This window comes from Erithacus rubecula, assembly GCF_903797595.1.
Source record: "Erithacus rubecula genome assembly, chromosome: 10".
Taxonomy (NCBI): Eukaryota; Metazoa; Chordata; class Aves; order Passeriformes; family Muscicapidae; genus Erithacus; species Erithacus rubecula.
This window is the reverse complement of record NC_136662.1, coordinates 14863846-14881837: the sequence shown is the minus strand read 5'-3', so window position 1 is coordinate 14881837 and position 17992 is coordinate 14863846. Positions and strand designations below refer to the sequence as shown.

The 17992-nt window shown below is 37.8% G+C and overlaps 1 protein-coding gene across 4 annotated transcripts in view; it reads left to right on the top strand.

Moving 5' to 3' along the window:
• LOC306806102 (uncharacterized protein) overlaps positions 1 to 17992 on the top strand; it is a 213864-nt gene that overhangs the window by 61912 nt on the left and 133960 nt on the right. For all 4 annotated transcript variants that reach the window (XR_013775392.1, XR_013775393.1, XR_013775394.1 and 1 more), the window contains exon 2: positions 10097 to 10156. The gene's annotated coding sequence lies outside the window, so the exon portion shown is untranslated. The remainder of the gene's footprint in view (positions 1 to 10096; positions 10157 to 17992) is intronic.

The following is a 17992-nucleotide window of genomic DNA, read 5'->3' as shown; positions in this document are numbered from 1 at the left end:
ATTTATTTTTGTTTGTTTTGGTAGGGTTTTTTTTGTTTGTTTGTTTGTTTGTTTGGGTTTCTTTACTATGCTTTTAGCTTAAAGAGTAACAGTTGTGTTAAACTGAGAAAATGACGATTTTAAAAAGTGCTCTGCAGAACCCTCTGTAAAGGTATGCATAAGCAGTCTTGTTGTGGCAAAATGAGGCTGGGGTGTTTTCTTACAAATATTATTGAATTTGCGCTTTAATTCTTCCTTATTATATACTTTTCGTGCAATCTTTTCTTTTTCATATTTGTCCTTTTTGTACTTTTCTTTCAGAATTTGCTTGTTTTGCGTCCTTTTCTGCTCTTCATGAATAAGATTTAGACAGTTTCTTTGTATTTGCTAATTCTCTGTGCTCTTAATTGTCAGCTTTCAATATCTTAGTGTAAACTTCGGTATATTTCAAAATCTAGTATTTCTTGATGTTCTTGCCCTAGATTCATATTATTTCATGACCCTTTCCCAGAGTCTTGACTTCTTGTTTATTTGGTATATTCTAAAAAAAACTAAGCTTCAAAATGCTTTGGAGGTATGACCACCACCACCAAATAAATTAAAAATTAAAAGAACTGTAGATACAAAAGTACTTTTTTTTCTTTTTCTTTTTTTTTTTTTTGCCAGAGATTTACAGTCCACAGATTCTTTGAAAATTGTCGCATCATTTTGAGTGCTTTAGATGCCATCGTCTATGTCTCAGCATTACATTACTTTCAAGAATTTTGGGCTTAAAATGTGGGTGAGAATAGCTGGGGGAGGGTGTCACGATCTCTGTCAAATTTAATTCTGGGGCATAATAAGAAGCTTTCTGAACAAAATTTTAATTTGTTCTCAGTCAAGCACAGCAGCCTGAGATATAGTGTAAATTATGGTGAAGTCTGTAGTCTACTTTTAGAAAGCTTTAAAAAAGCTTACCCTCCCCAACCTGTTCTTCCCAAATGTCTCTGGAAGAACTATCATGGTTTACACCCAACTCTGTCACCCAAGTCTATGTCACTTCTTGGGTGCCTTTTCCTAGCCCCAGTGTCAGTCCGTGTCAGCAGCTTCCCCTGAGCGCTACCACCGCAGGTTCCCACCAGTAGGTGTGGTGGACAAAGTGCTTTGAAAAGGTTAATCAGCAGCATTCATTAATAACTAGGTAACAGTATCCAGCCTGCAGGCTGCTGGCTGTTGGCAAATAGCTCGCGTGGTGCAAAGCTTGTAGTTTTTGTTGGACTGGTTGAGGGCCTTGTTGCCAGGCTTCCTGCAGGAGGAGGAGTTTGGCAGGGCTGGGCGTGTTGAGCAATGGCACCATTGAGCAGCGCTGCCGGCACCTCGGGGCTTTCCCAAGGCTTCACATCCCCACGCTGGGCGAGCGCGCAACAATTCACTGGTTTCAGCAAGAGCAGAATAGCCTTCCTAGCCATCCTGATTAGCTTTTGGAGTGCTTCCACTGGTGCCGGGGTCCAGCCTTGCTAGGCTGAAACTCGGGGAAATTTGCTTGATTGTCAGTAGTCTTTTGACGCTTTCCAGCGGCTCTCTTTCATGTGATTAGAAGCATGGATAAACTCTCCAAGGGCTTACTGAGAAAGACACAGAGAAGATATCAATTTACAAAGGTAGGGAAAAACTCCACAGTGTGCCCTTCAGCAGCAGCAGAGCCAGTCTCCATCTCAGCAGTGTCACTGTCACGTACACACGGGCGAGCAAAGCTCCACAAAATGCAGTAAAGAAGGAAGGCCTTGGAGTCAGCCTAATCACTGGGTAGGCTCAGCCTGCCTTAATGGCTGAGATTGTGCCCTCTTACACTGCTGACTAATGTACTCTTCAGACTTGTAGACTTGGCCTCAGGTTTTCCTGGTTTAATATCTCTGTCAAAAAGGTGCGCATTCTTCATATATCTTTGTATATTCATTGAATTTTCTAGGTTAGACAAAATATTGTTTTTCTAGCTGGATTCTATATTAAGATGAAAAACAAAATAAACAAAAAAGAAAATTACAAACTTTCTGTCTTTGTTTGGGAGATAACACACCACAGTAACAAAAATAAAGAACAGAATAATTTTTTCAGGCCATATAATTACAAAAGTAATATTTGAATTAACTTTTAGGATTTTTAGCCTTAGTGTATCAGACTGATATTTGTCAAACAGGCTTATGGCTTACTCCAAGTGATTTTAGCAGCTCCGGTGGGGCTAGTTATGGTGTGAATTATTACTCAGCGTGAGTAAGGAGATCAGAACTAAGCCTAGATATGGTAAGAAGGAAAGAGGGTTTTGTCTGATTTGTCTGTGATAGATCTGCCCTGCTGCTAACTCCCTGGTCTTTCATTTAGTTGCTTTTTAGAGACTTTTGTTAAGACTTACAAGGAGTCCTGAGAGGACAATTGAGCTTTTATGGGTTTTTTTTGCAGAGGCAGTTGGTTTTCTGTTACTGTTGATTTATTTTCTGCTTATACTGCAAATATTTCTTTTTGAAATTTATTTAAAAAAAAACCAAACAAAACCAACAAAACAAAATCCCCACACAACCAAGTAATGTAAATTGGACTTTGGGGAAGTAAGATGGTGAGCTTCAAGGTTGATCTGCAGATAAAGATTTTCCAAGTATACAACAACATTATGACCAGCTCTTGCAGCAAGGAGGGTTATAGATTTTGTTTACTAAAAGAACTGATTTCCATGTGAGCTTGTCTCAGTTCAGAAAGGTTTAATAACTAGAAAAATCAGGTTTTTTTCACAAGATGTTATAAAATTGAAACCAGTATAGATTGTTACAGTCAGTGAGCCACTTGTTGGGCTCAGTGGTACAAAATGGACCTGAAGGCTTCCCTTAGGCAGCCTCAGGGTCCAGCTTCTCCTTTGCACAGGGAAAGCTCCTGGCCAAACTCCAGCTGTACCTGTGGATGAGCCCCTGGGACCAGCTCACAGCAGGCTGGGCCTTCCTAATTCACCCTGCTCTGGAGAAAGCTTCAGTTCTGGCAATAGAAATAGCTTCTCTTCACCAGAAACTGTCTCTTATTCTCTTGTTCTTTCTGGTGCTTGTATTAAATAGTTACAGCAAACCAGAGAATCTGTGCTGCAGGATGGTCGAAAGAATTTATGGCCTTTGGAGCCGATGGGACTAAGTTTGCTCAGGAGCATGCCCTTAGTTAGAGTCCTGCAGCAAAAAGGCCTAGAGTTTAGTAAGGAAACTCTCTCAGGGATTTATAGTATTGATGACTGTAACCAAGCCTGGCAGCCCTTGGATCTTACAGCTCTCCCTGGGCCTAATCAAAGGCCATTGACGTAAACTAAAACATTTGACTTCAGAGAGCTGTGGATCAAACTCTGCGTCTACACTGACTGGGTTTGCCTTCCCCTCAGACACAACCTCACTTTAAATTCTTTTCTTCTGACAGGCCTGTAGCCTCATTCCTCTCTCTTAAGCTGGGAGGGCATTTCACAGCTCTCTAAAATGCCCAAAAGTGACTTTTCCCTTCTCACGGTGCAGTTTCACATTATACCTAATTCAGTGTAACTGCTGGCCAATCCCAAAAGTCCCATCCTGGTTTTACTGATATCAGGTTTAAAGATCATGTAATCGTGGCAGTATGACTTGACACAAAATTAACCCAGTCCAACATGCATCCCCTCTGTGTCATTTTGTCCCTCCACATCACAAAAAAAAAAAAACCCAAACAAACAAAAACCCCCCAAAAACTAATCAAAAACCCAAAACCAAACCACCAAACCCAAAATTCCACTGTCCTTTCAGCAGTTTTCCACATTTGTCATGGATTACTGTAATGTGACTCTCTGCCATGAGTCTCAAAAACTCTGCCAGGGGCATTACATAAAAGCAAAGTTAATTTGCATTAAGGCAGAGAACCTAGACAAAGAAAACATTTAGAAGAATTCAAATGAAAATGATATGAAAGGTATTATTACCAGCATACAAGGCCTAGTCCAGAAGTATTAATTAGATACTGATCCAAAGATAATGGTTAAAATGGATATTACAAGTGTGAAAACTACCCTTAATTTATGTTATTATACTTAATGTGATTCTCCTCTTATTTTTTGCTTAACCCAGTAGCTGTCAGTCAACATTTACCATCTTGTTAGAAAGAGTTAGTTCTTAATTTTCAATCAAATGTTCCCAGGCCACTGCAGATCTAATGTCACACTAAGCAGGGAATGTTTCTCAATTCTTTCCTCTTACTCCTATAGACCTTGGTGTTTCCTTTCAAGTCCACAGTCTTTGTTAACAAGGTAGTTTTTACTGCATTCTTTTGTCCAGACATTGATGTGTAAATAATTTCAGATTTACATGATTAGCTTAATTTTTTCTTAATTTTAGATACAAACTCATTTTAATTCCATTCTTTTAATTTAGATGGTGTAAATGTCATCTACCCCCATATTATTCCTATTTCAAAGCATACACTTGAACCTCGCATAAAGTCTTGAATTATTTTACTTCGGGTATGGATGTTTTGAAAATAAGAACTCATAAAAGAACTACAATAACTATAATTACCTCTAAATTTTAGGATGGCTTCATGCCCCTACTGGGAGTCTAAGCAAATGTTCTGAGTTTCCCTAGACACAAAAATGTGGAATTCTCCCTATGTGTTTTGTCTTCTCCATGGCTTGAAAATTAAAGCTGTGTCTTTAGCTTTAAGATGTGCAGCACATCTTTCTGAAAGATAAAGTTTATATCAGATTCAAGCTACCCAGCTGTTTCAGAGATCTCCTTTTGTGTTAGGTTTTTGGATTTTTTGAGTGGAAGCTGACTTGCATATTAAAATTCATATTAATTTTAACTTTTAGCGATACTTAGTAGCAGAGACATTATTCTTTATCTTACTATCTGATTTGCTATTCCAATTTTTTCCATTTGAGAATGTGTTCAAATTCCTATGGCAAAAATCACTCAGAAAACAAGAAGAAATAAGAAGAAATGGATGAAGAAGTGTTCATTTTGAAAGCTGGAGGTGAAACAATTACCTCCATAAAGCTCATGAGCATTCTGACTGCTTCCTTGCAATAAAATATCTTTGCCAGTAGTTTTCCAGTGGAGGCTTGATCTGCTCTGATGTAAATTAAATGTGTGATGTAAGAAGTTAAGTCACTTAGGAATTGTCACACTGAGCAAAGGAGCTGCTACAGCCTTTTGGAAAAGATTCACAGGTGATGAAAGAGATCTGCAGTTTCCAAAGCCCCCAAGAAAGAAGCAGGTTTTTTACTTAACATATATTTTTCACTGTCTGTTTCTGTGTCAGCTGTGACCAGCACAAGTCCTCCCACTTTCATCAGAGAAGCCAGAGGTTTGGTTTTTATGCTGTGTAGCATAGCTTCTTATTCAGGTAAACAGAAAAATATATTGGAATATCTTCTAATTAATTGGTTGAAAGAAGCTGTTCCTTGCCACTCAGATCCTTTTGAAAATCTCAGCTGTGTGGTATTTATGCACTCATGTCTCTGGAATGCAACATCAGTGAGAAAAGGCTCTAACTCTCAAGAAAACATGACTTACTATCACTCTTCCTTGAGAATTAGTTATTGCTTTGTCTTACTTACTATCCCTTTAGTCAGTTTGCCCAGACTACTGGTGAGCTGAGAATGTTGGAGAGGCAGCTCCAATGCTGTGCCAGCACTGCTCAGTAGTGACCAGGACACTGGTGTGATATCAACAATTTTCTAGCTACCAGTGCAAAGCACAGCACTGCAAGGGCTGTGCTATCCATCTCAGCCAGACCTAGTATGAGATGTGAACTCTATGGGCTCAGCAGCAATTTGACATTCAGCTCCAGATATTTGGACATTCAATTCAGTCAGCCATGTGCTGTCACAAGCCCCTTGCATTTCCCTAGGACACCTTTTGGCCAACTTACACCATGTGCACAGAGATCTTTTCAAGGTCTCAGCACCTCCAAAATACCAGGGCTCCTGCCATGCCAACATCAACCACTTGAATTCTTGGCTACACCACTGAGGAAAATCTTGAACTAGTGACTTCTCTGTCACATGCAATATTGGCCAAACATGCCCTCATAAAATCCAAAACATTGTCATCAGACTCTAGAGGCTGTAATGTTCTCTGGGCTATGGCCCTGGCTATGGCCTGGGAAAATTATGACCTAGGCTCAGCTTCATGTTCTGCCAAATTCAATGTGAAAACTCCTCAGAATAGAGCATATCCAGCAGGCTACATTGAGTATCAAGACAACTGCTTTAATACAGTTTTGTTTCTACAGATCTTTGAAAGGCTTTTTATGTGCTCTAAGCAGGGCAACAAGTTTAAAAACCTGAAAAAAAAAATTTTTCTATCTTCCCATCAGTTCTAGTTACCTGACCTTTCTCAAAGCTGGTTCTTTCCTTCTCAGAAGCCATGGTAGTGGTTAAAGACATGGAAACTAATTTTCCCACATAGCTAATTCTATTGCTGAAAGACTCAGATTCACTTTCAGTAATTTCCACTTGATTCTACATATCCCCTACTGAATAAATAAGCAAAGGAGGTATCTTCTATGTTCTATGTCAAAAGCTTTTCTATATCTCCTTATTTATATATGAAATTAGTGTAACATTTGTCTTTCTCAAAAAATAAAAGCCTGAGCCAGAAGATTTGCAAGTTGCCTTATTTTTACTAATTTTTATAGAAAAAAATAAAAAGTTAAAATTCATTCTGTGAGTGTAAATTTCACTGTTAAGTGCAGATAAGAGCACATTTTGAGATTTCCTAGTGTATTTTGCTCTTCTTACCTGATTCCCCTGGGTCTTTTGAATCCATGTTGCATTCATAACTTGTGAAAATCCTTCCTTTGAAAGTTTCCTTAGGTTTCCTCTTTCTTTTAATATACTAAAGTTGTTTGGTTTGGGGTTTTTTAATTACCTTTATGCCAATGTGTAATATGAGTGTACAAAAAGCTCTATCAACTTCTTTCTGTTTGCAATTTTATTGTGAGATGGTTGTTCCCAAAGCTATCCTGAAATTTCTCCCTCAAGACTAAACAAAATTTTCTCGTTAGGTATACAAGAGTACTGTTTCTTATCCAAAATTAAATATTCCCAGGACAAATACTGTCTCATATTCAGAATACTATATTTTATCATCCTAACAGAAAGGCATCCAGTCTTTCTTCTAGCTCATATTGTAAAAAGATAAGCTTAGTCATGGAGCTGTTTCATAGAATTCCTGTAACCATTTATTCTATTCCATGCTTCCTCAAACACTTCCTCAAGCACTGAATTTTAGGCAGGAGGAGATACAAAAATGAAACTTAGCCTTGCACTCAGGGGCATATCAAGTCTAATGTTCCTTTGCTGAGGATCAACCTGCCAGGCAAGAGACCAACCAGCAAGGCAGGTTGGCTCTGGGCCTCTTCTGGGGTGGGCACAAGAGCAATGGAGCAGTATCTTACATTACCTTCTGTAATGGAAATTGTTTCACTTTGATAAGTGAGGGATATTTCCCCTTATTTCCAACTACCTAAAGTTGTGGGGTAGTAGAAGGGAAGGTGGAACTTCTAAGGGGAAAAATGGTCCTCATTCTCTAAAAGGAGCACAAGAAAATCATTGTCTTCTATTTTTTAAACATCTGTTCACAGTTCATTTAAAAAAAAAAATCAATGGTGTATCTACAGCAGAAAAATGCAAGCATAATCTTTAGCAAATTCTAAAGCCATTATGGTTAAGCTGCAGACATACACATCTCAATCACACTATCTTTTAGTGAAATGGGCTAAGCTTTCCTTCACTATATGAACAGATAAAGAGTACTGTGCTTTTCCTTTGTTATTAAATCATGTCTAAAACTGTAAAATAACACATTGAAATAAGTTATATCTATTCTTGAATTATTAAAAAAATCTCTGTTAAAGAAACTGGCCTCCACGGGCCTGTAAGTTTGGTGCTAACATGACTCATTTATATGGCCCATTCAAGACAGATAATAAAAGAAAGTAGCTCTTTTTCTGTGTTGGAGATACTTGAAAAATACAATTTTAAAATACCTACAAGCATTAACCCTTGAGGAAATTTCTTTCTAACATTGTGTTTTTTCAAGCATATAGACTTTTAATCCAGCTATTGCAGGCCAAAGTATTAAGGAAGCTCTTGAATCTCAACCTCTCCTTTCTCCCCCACACTTTGAAAATAGAACATTTCTAAATAAGTGACCATTGCCAATCTGAGCCAGAGGGCAGCATTCACCACCTTATATATGGTACACTGCAACTTCTGATGAATCTCAGCTGCTTTTTAACTCCTCTTTCTCTGTACATTACCAATCAATGCATTTAAAAATGGCTTGCCTCATATGGCCTATTGCAAAATTGTTAAATGAATAAATGGCATTGCCATTAACGTTCAGTTATAAATACATTTGAATTTTAAACTGAACATATGCTACTTCTCTGCTTGAAGCTACCAGCGTTTTCTTTCAAAAACTATGCCACAGACCCAGGCATCCCATAGTAATAAAACTTGGGATTGAGGATGTCAAAGCTCTTTAAAGATGGTATCACTATCTGAATTTGATTCATTAGATACTAAAGAAGTTTCTTACTCGAGGCTGCACAGTGATCAAAACTGATACAAGGATAGAGCTTCTCTGTCTTAGCTGTGATCTTGATTTAGTTCCTCCTTTACTACTCTGGGTATCAATTTCAAAATAAGCTTTTATTTATTGGTTTGGTTTTTTGTTGCAATGCGGTTGTTCATTTTGTTTCCTTTGATAATATTAAATGTCTTCTATCTCAGCTTAAAATCAAATTTCTATAGCCAATTTAGGCTGGAGAATTCCCTGAATACGCAGTTATTTGTAACTCCAGTTTCACACTCTCTTCCCTCACAACCACTACATTATCATTTGCTCCCAAAAAAATATTTTTTATCAGATCAGAAATGTATGAAAGACTAGAAGATATTTCTTGGCTTCAAGACACATGCAAATCACTTATTTAAGAGAGAGCCAAAGATACGATAAACAAGTTAAAAGAAAAAAAGTAGGTAATGAATCACTTGTCTGCTTAATTTGGGCAAAAAATAAGTCTGGAGTTTTTATTGAATATCCAGAGTGAGCAGAGGAGAATGTAAGAGAGGGAGGTGGATCAGACATTATGTAGGGATGGAGAAACTTTGCTCTCAGTTCAGTTTGTAGAAATGTATGCCAAATCCTGGAGTACCTTTGGTGAATCCAGTAGGAACTTGCTTGCATTACCTGGAAGTCTAACATTTTCTGTGTTGATTTCCAGTGAATGTCTCCAGATTTGAATGAGGATAGCTGAAAGTAAAGCTTGATCCAAATTTCCCAGATGATGATGAGGTTTCAACTGTGTTTTGTTTCACAGTAAGGGATGAGGGAGTTTTTATCCACAATGGCTGATATCAGTTTGAAATCATTTGCAACTGAGTACTGGCCATCACTTTGAAATTTAAGAGAAACCAAACATATTTCAGGAGATTTATTTCAATCACAGATAGAAAACAATGTGGTCCCATGGCAAGCTGGGAGTCTGCTCCTTTTATAGGAGCACATGCCACTTCAAGGAAAAAAAAAGCATGAAAGGAATCAGTGGTGTGCAAATCAAAATAACCCCTTTGTCTTTCTCTCTGGATCCATGCTCGGGGAAGAATAGAGTGTAGGGGAAGAATTCAGACCTGTCTTTGTTCAGTCTCCAAAGGCAACTACTTTCTCTCTGAATGAGAAGGAAATTTAGTTTTAATGGTGGTGGGAGCCTTCCTTTATTTTAATGATCTATACAGCCAGTTGGCAAATATGCTCTCTTCAAATAACTAATTGTTGAAGATTAGGAATTAATTGGTTTGGGTTTAGTGTTTTGGTTGGAATTTTTTTTGTTTGTGTTTTTATTTTGTTTTGCTTTTTTATTGCTCCCCTTCCTCTGTTACATAAAATTAATCAGTTTTTCAGCTGCTCTCAGCCACCAAATTGAGCTTCTGGATCCATTCTGTCCTTTGTTTTTTTTTTAGATAAATATTTATTTATTTCTGATAAGGAGTGTGATTAAATGTATCATGTTTTACTTTTCTAATGCTTGCAATGTTTGTATCTAAAATCCACAAATATTGTGTTTTATTTTTTTGCAGGTGACAGTACTCCAGTGAGACCACTTTACCTGAATCTGGCAGAATGAAACTTGATCTTGGGTAAGAGACCTATAAGTTATTGGAGGTGCTACTGTGACAAACATAATTTGATGGCTTCTTCCTTGCTGTTTCCTTTCATCCTTTCCTTAAGGCATTGCTGATGAAGTTGAGCTGAAGGTAGGCCCCTCTAAATTTTTCATGTGCATTTATCTCCCAAATTAATGTTATCTTTGGCAATTTTCACCAGTTATTCAATGCAGTGCTGCCTGTCTGCCCTCTGAGCTTACAGGCTAGCTCGGACCCAGGCTCAGATCACAAAATTGCAGCATGACATGCTGCCACTTAAGCACTTAATTATACCTATGGAGACAAGGATCCACATTGTACCCTTCACAATAGAGCCACAAGAAAAAACAAAGTCAAAGTGCCATGCTAACCAGAGGGATCTTTGCCAGCACCAGGTGGTGGGAAGCATGAGGAAGTGAGTGGGGTGACTCCTGGCACTGCCTGTGCAGCCAAGATTTTAAAAAATGCTGCTTTTGAGAGAGAGGCCAGTAGCACTTGGTGTCAGGGGCTGAAGAGGGTGTCATATGGAGCTGGAAAGCCTTGTAGTCATTCCTGATGAACCATTTTCATTGCTCCTCCTCATGCTTGGATGATTGTACTTACCTGGCTACTAGGGTCTTGCATCCAGGTTTTGCCAAGTGGTTATTTTCCTGCTTGCATCTGTTTATTCTGTATTTGCCTCTCTAGAATACAAAGTTTGGAAGGGTGCAACCAATTATCAATTATTCTATTAGGATTTTTCTGTCTGGTTGAGCTAATTTCTCCTGGAGTTCTACCAGTGGTCTAATTTAATTACCATGTTTCAAATCCAGTTTTAATGAGAAGTGCAGAGGAATACAAAACAATGAAATTCATCTATTTGCATAAACATATACTGTGTTAGTTTTACATCATTGGTGATATCTGTACTCAGCTTCTCTTTTCTACTAATGATGGGCAGTCTCTAAGTCATAGGGCAGGGGAAACTAATTTAATGGCAAATGCAGGTCTTGCAGAATTTCTGAGCTTTGTAGCTTCATGTAAGTTACAATACTACTTGCTTTCCTTTGAATACAAGCACCATCGTGCTGTAACTTCATCTAAAAGACTTTTCTGTTCTCTTACTAGAAGGAAACCTGCCTTTGTATAAGTTTATTTGGAGGATCAAAGTATGTTATATAAAATAATTTTGTGCTAGATAGGTGTAGCTGAAATGAATTGTTAGAATGTTTAGAGTGGATGAAAATCTGTATTCTGTTTAGCCACTGACTGGTATAGAAGGTTGAGGCATTGTGATATGCTCTCCTGTGTCTCTGTTTTGAATTCATAGGAGAATAATAGCACCACACTTGATGGCATACTGTAGTGGGACACTGAAGTCTTGCTGCAAGGTGTTTAAGGCAGTAATAGAAAAATATCAATTTAAAGTAGAAAGGTGGGTAGTCAGTGCTTAGGGCTTTCCCTAGCACTGATTTTGTTGTAGGTTATTTGGCAAAATCATGTTTTTAACTACTGAACAAAACATTATATATGAAACATGTATCTGTCTTCAGGAAAATGTATCTATTATGTGTTGGAATAAAGGTTTACTTTGTATTCTACAGATGCTGGACATGCAAATAGAATATTTGCTTATAAATTCTTGTGGTCATTGAAGAGATTTTACCTAATTCTTTCATTTTAAATGAAAAAAAACTATGACAAAGACAAAGATTTTAAGCCGATGATTGGGATCCAAAGGACAGATAATGCAGACTCCAACTGCGTTTGTAATAGTTCAATTCTGTAAGTGAAATATGTTCTCTTTCTCAAAAAAGAATGAGAATAAGAAAGGTGTTGTGTCAGTGATTCTTCAGATTTTCATTCTATTGATCAGAGTTGAAGAAAATGTATTTCCATACCCCTATCTCCCTTTTTCAAATTTCCAGTCTCAGTTCTTTGTGTGCTCCATGGAGAGGCTGTATACAATTATGCCTTGCTAGTAAAACAAGATAAAATAATATAATCCCATTGCATTGTCACAGAGATAAAGCATATTGTAACTTATTGTTTTAGTTGATCAGCAGGGTGGCCTGGTAAAATGAATTCCCATCTCCTGGCTTTGGCTTATCTTCTGATTCCTGAGAGACACAACAAAGAAAAATAACAACAATAATAGAAGTAGTATTTTTGCTTTTGTTTGATGTGAATATTGCAATAGTGGAGTCTCATGACGGAAAGGACAAATAATTGTGTGTACTATCAGAACATCAATGGCATCACATGCTGTAGTGTGACTCTGTTGAAATGTTGGACTTGTATGATAATAACTACACAGTTATAATAACAGTAATAAAATCACATTGAGTATGCAGTCACTTCTAGCCTGGTTATAATTGGTACCACACCTAAAGGTCCTAAATTAGGTCTACTCAAGTACTAAACATAAATAACATAAGTTTCTTCCCTAAAAAACTCACATTTTTAGTATTTTAATTTCTGGAATGTGCCACTCTTGACAATTATTACAAACATTTCCCTGAAAGAGACAAAGGCTCTGAATCTCATCTGAAAAGCTTTTTTTATGTATCCAAGAAGAGCAGTCAAATCATCAAATATTATTTTCTCAGAAATAAAAAATAGGCAGCTTCTATACTTTGTATGTTTGACTTATTAAGAGTAGTTGTCCTCTCTTTGAGCAACCTGAAAGGAAACACACAGCACCTCCTGCATGTGTCTTGCTTTCCATGAAAATGCTGCTCAGCTTCCAGATAGGATTTTAGCTGAGGCCATACTTGTTAATTTTGTTAAGAGTCTCAGCACATTACTGATATTGAAGAATTAAGAGAGGTTGTTCTCTGTACGCTTTTTTCCCTGTTGTGCTGTGAAAGAAAAGTGAATTTCACAGGTACAAAATGTATTCGCCCACCTCCTCTTTGCACCCCAGAGACAGACTACTGCAAAAATCACTGCACAGAACCCCTCCGAGCCACGTTCGGGAGGTCCTGAATTCCTGTGCTTGGACTTGGGCTCTGCATCTTTATTAGCAATTCTTGCTAAACACCTTGATTGTTGTGGAGGGTATCACAAGGCAGGATGATTCCAAGAACTTGCATAGGGCATCACAGTAGTGTCCTTCAAAGTGTGCAGAGTACCAGCCCCTTCCCCTCCTCCACCCTTCAGTGAGCACCACAGAGGGGCTGCCTCTAGGAAGGGCTTTAAAGATCAGCCTCACTGCCGTTCTTCAGCGGGGGGGTTCTTGTGCCCTTCTGAGGCCACTGAGAAGCAGCTAAAGCTATATTCCTGAGCCTGTAATAGATGCAAATTGTGCAGATGAAGGAGAGGAAGCTCTAACAGCCGTTGAATGCAATCTGTGAACACTACTGTTTCATTTATAGTGATGCTACCTAGGCATTTGCACTTAAAAGGAACAATAAAGAGGTGTCAGAACAATCGCAAGGCTGCAGAATTTAAACTGCGGCAAAGACGTTTTGAGCCATGTGAAATGTTGCCTGCAAAAGATCTGCTTTTTCCGTTAGTTTTTGTTATTACTGAAGGCTGTTCTAGTTCTCCTTGTTTTATGACACCGACTGGTTTATTTGCCTTCAAAGACTCAAGATGCAAAGAGGCAGGGAAACAAATTAAGTCAAAACTGCAATGGCTGGTGAAAACTGCACGAAGAATGTCATGGCTGCTCTTTATTTGTCTATGTTGTTTTGAAGTAGCTTTGCTATACAACTGGATGGCTGATTCACTAACTTGCAAGCTGCCTCTAGCAGGCAACAGTAGAGTTGCTGTAATGTTTTAGTGTTATTCTTGCTGGCAGGACAAAGGGCTGATCCTCAATTGATGCAACCTTTGGAGGTATGCATATTACCCTGGTGAGGATCTGAACTGTTGTTGCCTTTTAGTCTTTGAAAGAGAGGTTTTGAAATAGAGAAGGTGAGAAATTGCACACTAAAAAATTAAATAAAAATCTAGTGGCTGTCAAACAACAGTTACTGATTAACAAAGAATGACGGGCTTGCATATAGTGTCCCGTTAAAACCACAATGAGCTGTGATTGTGTGCTGAGTTTATGATTATCTGCAACCACGTGCTACTTACTGCCTGTAAATGTGAAAGCTATGTGTGCCTAGGAAAAACAAGGAAACAGAGGATTTGTTGTACCACAGTAGGTGTGTTCAAAGTGCCCTAATCCTACTGAATATGAGCAAATACAGCTTGAAAGGGAATATGGAGTTTAAAAAAGGAATATATGTAATTTGTAAAAAAAAAAAAAAAAAAAAAAAAAGGAGTAAAGCTGTATAAATTTTAGGATATGATTGGTTTGTAGCTACAGCAGATTAAGATGCATTAGAGGACCTGTTGTCATTCTGGATCTTCTAGACTTCCTATGGGATACTATTATCTGATTTTTATTAATATCAGTCATTTGAATTCCATTAGTGTTCAGAGACCCTGCTTTAGACTCAGCCATAGTAATGCAGCTGTTTCACAAAGAACTCACAGTTTAAATAGACAGGATAGGCAATTAGCAGGCAGATGTCCCACAACTAAAGACGATCAAATTACCTACGACCTTGTCATATCTTAATGTTAGTTCATTTTGTTTTTTACATACCTCAGTGAAATGAGTAATCTATAAAATAAGAACATGCTTTTCTCATATTTTGGAATAGTTCTAGGAAAATTAATGATAATAAATGCTCCCAAAACGTTTTATTTGGTATAAGTTTAAAGTAGTGATGTTTTTCATATAATATGAATTTGAACTGTGTGAGTCTCTTGAATCTTTAGCTTTTAGCGAGGAATGCATTTCCCAGGGAAATGCAAGAGGAGCAGCAAGATTGTTTGTTTTAATAGTTTTGTGTGTGGGTCTGGACATGTGAGTGAACAAGAGATCAGCAGGGCAAAACGTGCCCTAAATGCTGTAAAGTCTTATACAATTGTGTCAGGCAGTAAACCCAAATGAACTTGCAAAGTCATGCACTAGTTCAATTTTGGAAAGGAAAACCTGGCTTTGAAGCCAACCAAATCAATCCCTAGTTCAAATTAAATTTGGAGTATCCTGTGAAGCTCCAATACACAACTCCAATAACAATCAGCACTTAAGGTGCAGGCAAATAATGTTTCATTTAAAAGAAATTGAATAAGGATTACTGACAGAGAAAGTTTTTGATGCTGTTTTGTCATTAAAGTCAAATTATAGCATTATTGTCTTAATCCCATATGTCTCAATCATCTCTCTCTCCTTCTGTTTGTCTTTAATGCACAAAAAGCCCTGTGCATGGTTGGTCTTGTGTCTTCATCTCATTAAAACCTTGCCATGCAAATGTATCGTAAGTGTTGCCTGAAGACTTCTGTCTCATGCAAAATTTAGCTTAAACTCTACTGGCATCAAATAATTTGTTATGCACAAACCTTCTGTTTGGTTTGCTGACATTCCTTCTTAGCTGGCTCTCATGGTGATTCATTATCTTGTGATATAGATTTCCAAGTATCATCTTTGTATTGATTTTTATATCTTTAATAACCACTCCACAGAAGATGGCTCCACTTGGTGTCATTGATCGCATCAAAAATTCAAGGCTTACAGAAATACTAGAGGGCTAATTGGTAGCAGAACATTTCAGACTTAATCTTAATATGGTCTTAATCTTCTGCACTAACCTGACTTGAAGATTTCCTTACCAAGGCTAAAGGGAAACTTGTGAATAACTGGAAAGTACCTGGTGAGAACAGGTAAAACATGGTTAATGGAGATAATAAGGGTTAGATCTGAAAAACAGCTCTCTTTTGTCTCTTCCCCTTCACCTAAGTGTCCTCCTTAAGGAAGAAGCTGTACATAATTCTTCTAGCTGTGGAAAAAATGTACACTCAAAATATCACATTCTGTGCAGTGGGCCAAATGGCACTGAGTTTCTGATGAATCAGAGACAGTTATTAGATTTGACAAGTGCAAAAATGTGTGCTGTAGGTTCACTTCTTTCGAAAAGAAGTGATCAAAGAAAGGTAATTTTAATCTTTAATTTTTTATGTAAAAATTAAGGACTCTATTTGTAAGCTTGCAGTTTTAGACAGTCAAGTCTTGGCTAGATTTGAATCTAGACTATCTGAAAATGTGGGCCAGAACAACAATCTGAGAATCCTTCAGTCTGTTTAATTTGCCTTAATGTGTTGTTTAAAACTTGTATCTCGTTAGGTTTTTCAGCAATGTGGTTTGTCAATGACAAGGAGGTGGTATGTGTGTTCATATTTTTTTGTGACTGTATTTTTTCACTAAGTGACACTTTTTCACTAAGATTTTTTCAAGGACTTTGCACTTTTTATATTCTAAAACTTGAAAGTAACTGAAAATAAACCACACTGAGTTGCGGGAAAAGGGGTTTTTTTTTTAGAAAATCCAGTGATAGACAAAGAATATGTAGAGACAGCAACATGTTAAAACCAGGAAAGATAATTTCTCAAAAAAGCTGCCCTTGTAAATTGTTATAATGCTGTTAAAAAAAGTGCCTTCCAACAGCCACATGGTCTCTGGATTAAACATAGCAAGGCAGATTGTCCAGCTACTACTAGGAGTATCAATCAGGGCTACTCAATCAGTTGTTGCCAATAAAAGGCATTGAGACAGCACCAAGTCTGCTGGTTCAGTCAGACACTGCATGCCATCTGTGCAGTGGGAGCTGCCTGGTATGTTTCCTAAAAGATTAGAAGAACGTTAGAAACATAGGATCTCCCACAGGAATGTGAGAGACATCATATATCTGAGAACTTGGTGAGAATAAAAATGAAATGTGCTCACAGAGCAGGCTGGAACAACCTTGGTCCCTTTTGACCTCTGTGGTAAGCAGACCTCTTTTTCCACTAGACCCTATCAAGTCTGTCAGGTTAGCACTAGTTTCTTTATGAACAACCTAAATTTGGAGCTGGCTGTAAGCAACTCATATTATTCTCATAAAGTCCAATCAAAAACACATTACACGGTTAATGCATCCATACACCTCTCGTGCCTTTATTATGTTCCTGTTGTCACTCTCAGACTGAGAGGAAATTGTTCACATCAACCAAATCTTCTCAAACAGAAATCTAGCAGCTCTTTGCATTTCAGATTTTTACTGTGTTCATCACTAACCTGACTGAGGAATGTATTCATGGAGTGAACCAATCAGTCAAGGAAACGCTGTCTCCTTATTTCCAGGGAGAGGAACAGAAAATATGAGGCCAGTCTAAGCACTGCTTATTTTCAGGGGCGAACAGTGACTTGTAGATTTTTGTCTAGCCCTGCAGAACAATTCCTGTGAATGATTATATATGAATACACTCCTTAGCCATCAGAATGACTGAGGGATTTATGGTTTGGCCCAGGGTAGGCTATGTGACAAAGGACAGTTGTACAGCTGAAATGTAGTCTAAATTTCAACTTTGTATTTTTTCCTCTTAGTTTAGAATTGGCTTCCATTAAAAAAATAAACCCAAAATAACAAACTTTGTGAGCATTCAATGAAATTTATTACAGACATATTTATTATGGACATGTATACTACCTACCTAAAAACAGAACTGGGGGATGCAACATATTGACCAAAAAATGGTGGCAATATACTTGTCCCCAAATTCAAATGTAAACACCTCTCCTCCTTACCCCCCCAGTAACAACAGAAGACTCATAACAGAGAAAACATGGTTCAGATGTCTATTGAATCTCTACTGTTCTGTTCTATTTCTTCCATCTTTTTTCTTTTATATTTTTCTAGCTGTATGATTAAGCGTTCAAGGATAGAGAGAGTCAGTGGGCAAAAAAGCTACTGATTCTTCCAGCAAAAGGGAAGCACTGAACAGTAAAAGCTAAGAGATCACACATTAGCTTTA